Source organism: Cyprinus carpio, unplaced genomic scaffold (genome assembly GCF_018340385.1).
Source record: "Cyprinus carpio isolate SPL01 unplaced genomic scaffold, ASM1834038v1 S000006795, whole genome shotgun sequence".
Classification (NCBI taxonomy): domain Eukaryota; kingdom Metazoa; phylum Chordata; class Actinopteri; order Cypriniformes; family Cyprinidae; genus Cyprinus; species Cyprinus carpio.
In genome coordinates this window covers 2,047,153-2,058,984 of record NW_024879381.1, presented here as the reverse complement: position 1 = coordinate 2,058,984, position 11,832 = coordinate 2,047,153, and positions in this window count along the sequence as shown.

Below are 11,832 nucleotides of genomic sequence, written 5' to 3'. Positions count from 1 at the left end.
GCATGACTAAAAGCCAAAATGCCAAAGCTAAAAAGCAGGCTAAAAGCTAAATTTGATGGTGTCCTGAGTATTTAAACTGGCCTTTGGCCACACCTCAAATGTTGTCTTGACCAATTAGATATTGTCTTTGCTCGGGGTGTTGCGATGTTTGTCCTACCCATTCATAAATCATATGTTATCTTATCAATCACTTGGTCCGAATTTTCACGCTCTTGCAGGGTATAGTTTTGGACATGATTCCTATGATAAGAATATGATACATTTGACAAATAACTGATGGTCATAAACGTTTCAAGCAAGAAGATTCGAACACACACATACTAAACATGAATATGAATACTTAAGCTATTCAATAGTTATTAAAAAGACATACACAATAAGTGATTAGAAACATGATAGTCAAATGTGTGGGTTTCGTAAATGATATGGAGTTAAGCAATGGACTGATATTCCTTTAGAAGTCTTTTTGTATTCATCTTGGTGCAACTACATCTATAAACGACAGTTCCTCTGCCATTCTCTGACAATAGGATTTTCTGTGTGGAGACCAGAGGTTAAAAGGTCCCCTTAGGAATTTCAGTTTGGTTCTGCTAGGTGGGGGGAAGTCAATCCAACGATCTTGTTTACTCTCATGGGTTTACTTGTGATGGTCATGCTGTGCATCTCTTTGACCATCAATCTTGAGTACTTGCCCCAAATTCGACAATCTCTTTTTCGAATTGAAATTGTCAATAATTGTTCTAATGGTGTTAATGTTGAAAGCTATTCTCTGAAAGAGTTGGTTGGTTATCTTGCTTCAGACTGTGGTGCTAGGAGTTGATTTACAACATCCTGTTGCCTTTCTGTGGAATTCGGCTCCTCATGTTTCAACCATGCTCACGATCAAATCTTTAATTTGTCTGGTTCGGGTCTGATACGCTACAGGCGCTGAGTCAAGGTTACATCCATCCATCCAATTCCCCTGCTGCATCTAACTTCTTTTTCATGGCCAAGAAGGGCGGAGGCTTGAGGCCCTGTATAGATTACAGAGCTCTAAACAACATCACCATCAAGTTCCAGTATCCTCTTCCCCTCATCCCAAATGCCCTGGAACATCTCCGTGGCACTACCATATTCACCAAGTTGGACCTCCGCAGTGCCTACAAGATCATCCGCATACGTGAGGGGAAAGAATGGAAGACTGCCTATGTGACCCCTACTGGCCACTACGAATATCTGGTCATGCCCTATGGACTTGCCAACGCCCCCTCCGAATTCCAGGATTTTATGCATGAGGTGCTCCGGGAGTTTCTTCATTGATTTGTCATTCTCTACATAGATGACATCCTCATCTACTCCCGGAGCCAGGCCTAACATCGCCAGCACATTGCGGAGGTCCTACAACACCTGAGAGAGCACCACCTATTCCTCAAGGCTGAGAAGTGCACCTTCCACCAACCCACTTTGCAATTTCTGGGGTATAACATAGATCGTACCAGAATCCAGATGGACGAATATGAAGGTGGAAGCTATAACCTCCTGGCCAGAACCTACTACAGTTAAGGAGCTCCAGTGATTCCTTGGATTTGCCAACTTTTACCATCGTTTCATACAAAGCTATAGCAGTATCACCAGTCCACTCACAAGCATGCTACGAGGGAAACCAAAATCTTTGTCCTGGACACCTGCTGCCTTAGAAGCTTTCTCCTCCCTCAAAAAAGACTGAAAAAGACTTCACTAGTGCCCCACTCCTAGTCCATCCAAATCCTGACCTCCCATTTGTCATTTAATTTGACGCCTCCACTACCGGAGTGGGGGCAGTGTTGTCCCAGCAGCAGAGGAACCCTGCAAGACTCCATCCATGTGCCGCCTTCTACAGGAAGCAGGGCCTGGCAGAAAATAATTATGACATCGGCAACAGAGAACTACTTGCCATCAAGCTTGCCTTAGAGGAGTGGAGGCATTGGCTAGAGGGGACAGCCCATCCATTCACCGTACTGACCGACCATAAGAATCTCCAGGATCTTTGTGAGGCATTATTCTTTACCAGGTTCAACTTTACCACTACTTACTTCCCTGGTCCCAGAAACGTCAAGGCAGATGCCTTGTTACGTATTGACAGACATGTGGAAGGTCCAGAAAAAACATGAGCGTATCATCCCACAAAAGATGATTGTCAGTCCCACTGAATGGAATTCCCCTCCAATAGCCTCAAACATGGCTCCCAACAATCCGCCATGCTGTCCTCCAGGATGCCAGTATGTACCATGAACACAACGCACCCCACTGATTCACTCTGCTCACTCTTCTCGGGGCACTGGCCACCCAGGGGCCGACAACACCCTCTCGCTGCTACGAGATTGCTTCTGGTGGCCTAATATGGCAAGGGACGTGAGAAAGTTCGTGCAAGTGCATGTCCAAAAGTCTGCGCCACTTACCATCTGGAAAACTCCTTCCTCTACCAGTGCCAAATCGCCGATGGTCACACCAAGGAGTAGACTTTGTCACTGACCTGAAACCCTTTAAAGGTAACACATGCATCCTGGTAATAGTTGATCATTTCTCAAAGTTATGTAGCCTTCTACCCCTCAAAGGTCTCCCCACTGCACTGGAAACTACTGAACGTCTCTTCAACAATGTCTTCCATTATTAATTAATTCCCGAAGACATCGTCTCAGACCAGGGACCTCAGTTTATCTCAAGAGTATGGAATGCTTTCTTCAAACTCCTAGGTGTGACCGTAAGCCTCTCGTCTGGATATCAACCGAGGTCGAATGGGGCGACAGACATCAACATTCAACACTCCCATCAATTCCTTACTATCTTCCCACACTCCAACCATCCCCTGGAAAACCAGTTCCTGGGCTGGGCCGAGTACCTCCAGAATTCCATGCATCAGCCTTCTACTGGTCTTACTCCCTTCCAGTGCATGCTTGGATTCCAGCCTCCACTGTTCCCCTGGTAGTTGCGGGCAGACGGGAGCCGCGGATCTTCGACGAGCTGAAACACCTACATATCAACCTGGGACGCTGCTCACCACCATCTCCAATGGGCAGTTGCGGGCAGACGGGAGCCGCGGATCTTCGACGAGCTGAAACACCTACCTATCAACCAGGTCAGAAGGTATGGCTGTCAACTCGGGACATCCGACTTCACCTGCCCTGTAGGAAACTCAGTCACAGATTTGTTTGCCCCTTTACTATCCTGGAACAAGAACGCCTGGTTACCTACAAGCTCCAACTTCCCTCACAGTACAGAATTCATCCCACATTTCACGTATCTCTGAAGAAACCTCACCATGAACCTGTCTCTCTCCCCACAGAGCCTGGCCAAATGGAGGAACCCCCTCTTCCTTTGATCCTAGATGAGGGGTCAGTTTACAAGGTGAAGGAGATTCTGCCATTACAGCGCCATGGTGGTCAGCTGGAATACCTCAAGACCGGGGAAGGATATGGACCCAAGGAATGCTCATGGGTACCTAGGACTGATATATTAGACCCCGCCTTAATGTCTGAATTCCATGCTGCCCATCCTGATCATCCGGCACCTTGGGGCAGAGGTAGACTAACATTCGTCATATCCTTTGAACTGACCTACGAACTATATACACACCTTATCATCAACCGGATCCTACACCCGTACTCTGTGTGACCCAAATAAACCTTATTGTACATACTACTGTTGCGTCAGCCCTCTTCCGTTACACCAATCAGAGCTGCGACAAAAACGCTGGAGGAGAGGATATTCTTATGTGAGATTCTAGAAAACATAATTTAGCGTTGTACTACTGACATAACTTTAAAGTGCAAAATATACTAGAAAATTGACAAGGATCATAATTCTGTCTTAAGTTGTCTTATGGAAACGAAACATAATTATTTGATATTCCTCTTAAATCACCACTTAAAAAAAAAATCCTGATTCATTTTATTCTCTGCATTATTACGGTTAAAACTGTGCAGATGTTTGTATAATTTAAACTATCTGTCATCTTTACTGGACAAAAACTGTTCAGAACTCCTTGTTTCGATGTCATGTGCATTGTTGAGAACTCTTGCTATGAATTAAAATGATGTCATGTCTATGATATTACAATTATAAATAATGACACACAAGCCTTTAAGCTTTAAATTGATGTATTATTTGTAAATAATGATTACAATTTTGATGGTAAAATCATGTAGTAAAATAAACTAACAAACATCGGAACCGGCCCTGTTCTCAAGCTAGTTAATGGATTAAATGGCCTTGATGATGCAATATGGAGAAACATTCATCTGAACGATCAGACTGGAGTTTATAAAGTGGAGATCAACACCATCAGCAAGGTCTTGCACTGAAAATACTATAATGCTGTTGATGGTGAGTAGATTCTCTAAATTCTATCATACTTTGAAATCATGAACAGCTTAAAGATATTTTTTTAAAACGTCTATATATCATCTGACAGGATGAGGTTTGATGTCTTAGAGATAGCAGATGATACAGATGTCCTGTCAAAAAACTTTGAGATTGACAGAGAACATTTGTGTTGTGAACTTGTCTAAACAGGGTAGATCTGTTTGATTTTGCAACATACTTCCAGAGAAAATAATCGGGATGTATTACCACACATGAGTGGATTTGATTGAAAAGCCATCTTAAACAAAACTATTTAAAATATGTGATGACTGTAACAATGTAAGTCGGGAAGAAGGAGGCGGGAACCGGTGAACATTTAAATAAAACTTTAAAATAAATACAAAACAGCGTGACAGCCCCTTGTGGATGACTGCCCACAAGAAAAATCAAAAAACAAAATAAAACCCAGACCTGGTCCTCTCTCGTTCACTCCAGTTACTCCTCCTCTTATCCTTCCAGAGCTCATTTGTGGGACTCGAGACCGGTGAGATGTGCAGGTGTCGCTCATCTTCAATTACTCCACCAGCCTCGCTCCATTCCCACGGCTCTCGGCCCCACCCACTCATCACAATTACTCATCCTGTGATTATTTTTCTTCTCAACATCACATGTTGCCTTGTAAACACAACTTTGTTTCCAGTCAAATAAAACCAGCCAATCATATCCAATCACGAAAGTCCTTTTCAAAAATTGTGTAATGTGCATCTGATGGTTAATCCATGGACTTGCAGCCTGAAGTTTAGATTATATTACAGCCAATGGCAATAATCAAATTTCAAACCAGTGCAAAAAAAAATATTTTTTCTTTTTTTTTTCTTCTTGATCTTTCTTTTTTTCTTCTTTTCTTTCTTTCTTTCTTTCTTTCTTTCTTTCTTTCTTTCTTTCTTTCTTTCTTTCTTTCTTTCTTTCTTTCTTTCTTTCTTTTTTCTTAATGTAATTTGGTCAAATGATAAAATTGTGTGCCATTACCCATACAAAAATGTAATAGCCAATGACCAATTGAAACAAATATGCTCATTTTGTTTGTGCATTTCACCTATACCACACATCAGTTCTTAAAGTCTGAAAATAGTGTCAGGGTTTTTATTTTTTTATTATTAATTTTTTTTTCCCAGAAAGACCGTCTGTCCTTTTCTTATCTCTAAAAAAGAACTATTCATATTTTTAATGTATAATTTCTCCATATGTGTTGTTGTTTCTGTGACAGGTGGTGTGAAGTATCAGTGATGGAGAGAGATCCTGCCAATCTAATTACTGGTGTTAATGAAATACAGGGATATGATCTGATACAGTGGAAGACTGAAGGTAATATTGTGGCTGAAGTCAATAAAGGTACTCTGTTTGGACCTAAAGAATTAGAGGATTTGAGATTCAGTGGCAGACTACATCTTCATCATGAAACTGGAGATCTTACCATCAGTGACTCCAAAATCACAGACTCTGGAGATTATCATCTACACATGAACAACAGTGCATACACCTTACAGAGGACCATCAGAGTTACTGTCAAGAGTGAGTAGATATAATATATTTTTTTTTTTTTTTTTTTTTTTTTTTTTTCAGCACTAAATAAAGTTTTAAATAAAAAAAAAAACCTCCTTTAACAACTTTAAACCCAAAAAAAGAAACTACTCATAATAACAGCTATATATAAAAAACATCCTAATTAATGGCTGTCTCTCTTTATCATTACAGCCTATATATATATATATATAGTGCTGATGTTTATGGTGTTTGTTATAGATCAGACACATTCTCATTAATGGCTGTCTCTCTTTATCATTACAGCTCCACCTCAGTCAGGTGCTCCTTCAGGGATATGTGGTGCTGGTGTTGGTCTGCTAGTTTGGGCTGTAACTGTGTTTTTTGCTGCAAGATCTGTAGACAACGAAATCAAAGGTGTAAGTATTACATTCAACTCATACAGTAAGAGCTGAGAAAGTCACACTGTCGCTGAGAAAGTTTCTGTTTTTAATTTAAGTATAATTACTGTTGAAAGCATAACAGATGATTGATTTTCCTATTGTAAGTGTAATGAAGAATAACATAAGTGCAGGGGAACTTATTATTGCTATTAAAACTATTATTTATTTATTGATATTTTCTTACTGGTTATTGTTTTTACTGTGATTCTTTATTTGTTTATATAACAGGTTTCAGTGAAAATAAAGTGAATCACTCTCAGGATCAGCATGAAAAATTAATCACTGTAACAATATAAACTTGGACTTTGCATGACATGTTATTGAGTTTTAATTAGTTTGTTTTATGGATATATTTTGACATAAATCTTTTTTGTCTCATGCTTGACTATAATAACAAAAGGGGAAACTTTAAATGCCATACCCTGAAATGTTCAAATCACAAAACCATTCATGACTTTTTCCAGTTAAATATAAAATAAATCAACACATGCCAAAATATTTCACTTGTTAATCAGAAGAGTTTGGCTGCTTGAAATTGGTGTTTTAGTGTTTTTGGGATGCCATTAATGTGAAAGTTTATGTTCATCTGGTGCTTATACAGATCTATGTACAAAAACACAATAAAGCCAATCAAACTTGATAAAACTGAGACTATTTTATGGTGCCAGAGTGAACAGTGTGGATGGAATGTAAGTCACTGAAATTGCCCAAGGCATAAAGAAAGATCAGGCAAGATGTTAACATGTCTTAACATGACTCATTTGCTCTTTTACTTACCTTTAAAAAAATAAATGTTTTTCGCTGACTCTATCTCATCTGTCTCAACACCAAAAAAAGATAATAATAATAATAATAAAAATAATAAAAGAATACAAAATTCTGCTAATAAACATCACAAAACAAGGTAGTTAAAAGTCACAACAAAAACACCGAAAATAAAAAGCAGATATAGTAAAGAAGATAATGGTGCAATTCAAACTGCATGATTAATTGATGCCACAATGCATGCTGGGAGCTTTTTACTATGCTGGCCTGGCCTGGCACCCAACATTAATTGTGGCTAGACATGTGCTGGTAGTTTATTATTATGATATATATCAAAATAATGAACATGCACAATATTGTGGGCACTTAAAAAATACAGTGAATAATTATTTTTACAAAATATTCAGATTATCTGAATGCATTTTAAGAATACTTTGGTTGTCAGGGGGAACCGGACCCTCCCTATCTGAGGGTTGTTTTAAATAAACTTTGTAAGTAGTAAAAACAACACAAATGCAAATGGGGCAAAATGGGTTTTTAAGTTTAGAAAACATTTTGAATCTCCTCCTCCCTTGCCTCACATGTGCTTTGGTCCAAATGACTGCCCCCTTTCCTCTTTTAAATCACCTCAGTGTTGCCAAGTCTGTGGTTTCCTGTGGAATCAGGCTACTTTAACACTGTTGACTCGGTTGGTTTTTCATGTCCGCGCAGGTTGAAGCAACCACAATAACGCATGCAAATTTTAGCAGAGGAATCCTGCTGAAAAACATGTATTTTACCTCCTGGAACTGGTTTTTATTTTTTACCAAGGAAACCCCTCGAAACACACAGGGCTATAGTTTTGGGCTAGTTTTGAGTAGCAACTGGGCAGCTTTTGTTGTGAAAACCTGGCAACCCTGCATCACCTACACACACACACACACACACACACAAGTCTGGTGAGCAAGAACAAAGTCAATAGTTGTGGAACTCCAAGGCTGTCAAGGTTATTTTATTCACTTATAGTGAAAGTGACAGTGACAAAAAAAAAGTGACGGATTAAATATCGGATGAAGTGATTATTTTCTCTTTAATACAGATATGCCGATGTATTTTTCAATGAGTCCGCTATGTTAGCAATAATAATGTTACCTGCTTGACAGATAGTAATCTACAACGGACACGAGCTCTGTCACGGCGCGACCACAACAGCTTGAATTTGTCTATTTTGGCACAGTCTCCCTTTTACACTAATAGTAGTAAGGCTTTCTTCTGTGTAAACTTTTCCTTACAAGTACAATTTTAGCTGCATTATTGGTGTACCCTTCAAAAAGTTGCTCTTGAGAAATTTTTATTTGATTGTCCCCCCTATTGTTGGACAAAATTTACACCCCTGCGCTTTTGTCTAAGGTATTTGCTGGGCTAAAAAAACAAACAAAATAAAAAATCACCTGGTCCGTTGGCCCAAAGGAAGCTCGGAAATTGACAGTGGAAACGCTATACTAGCCCTGGCATGCACTAGCCGCTGTCGTTTTCTGGCACGATGACAAACTCTGCTGAGAACCACATGGTGGAACAAGTGAAAGAAGACGAACTGAATGAAAGTGCACATTCACTCTCTGACAGCAGATGAAAGCATAAATGCAGCCGTTACTCCGGGAGCCTATAAACGAAGCAGCTATACTACTTTTTATTCACTTTTTAAACAGCAATTTAGATTTTTGTAAAAAAACAAAAAAAACAAAAAAAAAACCTTTTACCCACTCCAGTCTTCATATTTCAATGTGCCCAACAGAATTTCTTATTTCTGAGCCTCCAAGTGCCCTCTGATGAAGAAACGCGGTGCCAAAGTGCAAAAACACTTTATGTTGTGATCAGTGGTACTGAAAGCTTGTGACGCTCAATTAATAGAATTGCACTCCACTGATAAAAACTCAAAATATATACTTGACGTTTCTTTAACGCAACAAAGATTAGCTTAGGATGGGGGAATAAATCTTTGGTTTTTTGTTTTTTTTTTTTTTTTTTAGAGAATCATCACAGAGGTCAAAACACCCTTAAAACTCTTTGAACTAGAACATGTAGGTAGAGGAACCAGACTTCCTCCCAAGGGCCATCTCCTTCTTAAAACAGCTGACAGGCCTTACGGCCTCATGACGTGCAACTCTCACTGTTTACGAGCATTATCTTTGTAAATTCAGATGGCTCTATTCATATTATTAATAATACACACTGTGGAATTTTCTTTTTACAAACGCTACCTGGTGGCTTATTTACACAAGGTCTAATAGTATCCTTTAGGTACAAATATTCACATTTCGCGGGTAAAATACAATTAAACAAGTTGTAATTTAAAAGAAGGCTTACCACCTTCCGTGACAGTCTTTCGTGTACCCTTTGTTCCAAGACGTTAACTATGTTCATACTCTATAAAATATGTTTACTTTGGACGGCAACCTGCTTTTGTATTTAGTACAGGAGTTATTTGTATATGCACTGGAAGGCTCTATTTACGTAGAAAGCAGTTGTGTGCATTAATTCTAATATTCATTAAAACTGTTCCTGTTTTGTTTTTTTCAGTATGTTTTTAGTTTAGATAGGGCGGCAAGAAATTCTGTCACAGATTTCGATTACTGATATACGGGGAGATGATCGAGTGGATGCTTGAGGAATCAAGTGATAGTCCATCGTGAAATTTTATCAAGGAGACAGGTGACAGTCATATAAATAAGATGATGTGAATTACCAGAGGAGGCTACATTCTGATCTGGAGATCTCACCATCAGGCCTTCAAAAAGACTGAAGTCTCAGTTTTTTATCCAATAGACTTTACAGAGCAAGCTTCTGTTTTAAGATCAGTGGTGAGTACGTCAAAAAGTCTTGAAAAGTTCAATGTTTACTTGAGTTGCAGTATAGATTTTGAGATCATTATCACAATCTCCACTACATGGACCATCTTCTTTTGTTTCAGATGTCAGGATTGGAGGCTGCGTCTGCAGGCTTATTATTTGTATTGTATTAGTATTCGATAGTATTAGGATTAGTATCTAAATAATATTATTATTGTGCTAAGGGTTAATTTCTGCAGTGTACACTAAATTCTCTCATGATAAGATCATGACCAAGTGACTGTTGTTTTTGCAGTGTTTTTGCTGCGTATGGTTTAAGAAGGGAATACAGAATGCACCACTGAGGCATGGCACATGTTAATTATTGTGTTCATTTTTGTTCTCACTACACAGCACCCAATAAATTATGGTGTATTGACATAATTGTATAGGGGTAGGTTTTGGGTCCCTGTGTTCAGTGTAGGTGCAGCCCTTACTACAAAACACAAATCTAATAGGGCTTTGAACAGTAGCTGACACATGATGCAAACTAAAATAAGGTGAACAGGTGATTACTTATCAAAAAGAGGCCATTAAACTAATAAAAGTGAAAGTTTTACGATTTTTTGCTAAAACAGTTTACAGAATCTTTTGGAAATGGGTCCAAAAGACTACAAGTGGAAGTGATCGGAGACAACATAGATTCATACAGTGGAATTTGAAAGTTGGAAGTTGTGGTTTTAGGGGATATTTAATCAGGGCTTGGTTTATTTCTTACCTATGGCTTAATAATGACTCTTCTGCTCTGGCTTAAAATCCTATAATTCTTTTTATTCGGACCTAAAAGTACTTTGTTTTAAAGGAGACACTTACCAGAATGCAAGAGTTTATTGTTTGTGTCCCACACCACCACACACACCCACACACATACCACACAACACACCAAACACACACAACACACTGAATGAATACACACACCCATGAATGACTAAATGAATGAAGAAATGAAGAATGAATGAATGAATGAAAATGCAAAATGCAAACAAATATATAGGCACTCTATTCAAACAACCATAGCAGCACTTGGAGAGCATAGAAGCAAGGTGGGCAACATTTATAAAGCCACCCAAGTATCTCGAACCACATACACAGTTCTCAAGTATGAAATTTTGGAGAATTAGATTTTTTCTGTTTGCTTTTTTTTTTTGTTGATATACGTGTAGATAATATATATCATTATTATATTAATTAATATCTAATATATAATGACTAGATAGATAGATAGCATAGATCGAGAGATAGATAGATAGATAGATAGATAGAGTTTGAAACAAATTGACCGGTTTGGTGGACGAGTCTCCAGTCCAGATCCTTTGGATCTCCACTACACATTCCTCATTAATAGACCTGAGTCTCCCCTTACTGTTTTAAAGGTTAAAAGGTGATCACTTGAAAAAAGTTTAGATTCACACTTCTAAGGTGGCCAAAGCCATTCATCGGTACCCATCCCCGGGCCCAAAAAAATTTTAAAATTTGCTTAAAATTCCCGGGTTTTTGGGGTTTCCCGGCAGGTCGACGTTGTGGACATTTATAAGACAAAAGAGAGTAGGGATGGGGTACCGATATTTTTTATGGCAGTATTGTCAATTCGATATATACTAATATGATACTGAACAAAAATTTTTAAAAATAAAATTTTTAATTTTGGAAAATTTATAAAAAAATTATTAAATTACTAAAAGTAAAATGGGTAATAAACCACTTTCTTTGTTTAAAAAACATTTTTTAAAATTCAATTCAAAAATTGTAACTCAATGAGGTTTTTTTTGTTTTCCCGATTGAATCTAAAATTAAAAGTTTAACTCGGTCCTTTAGTAAAACCTGGTTCTTTTTTTAAGGGGGCTGCCAGTGAAGGCTGTTTGCAAAATAAAATAATGCGCCGTTTTAAAATGCTT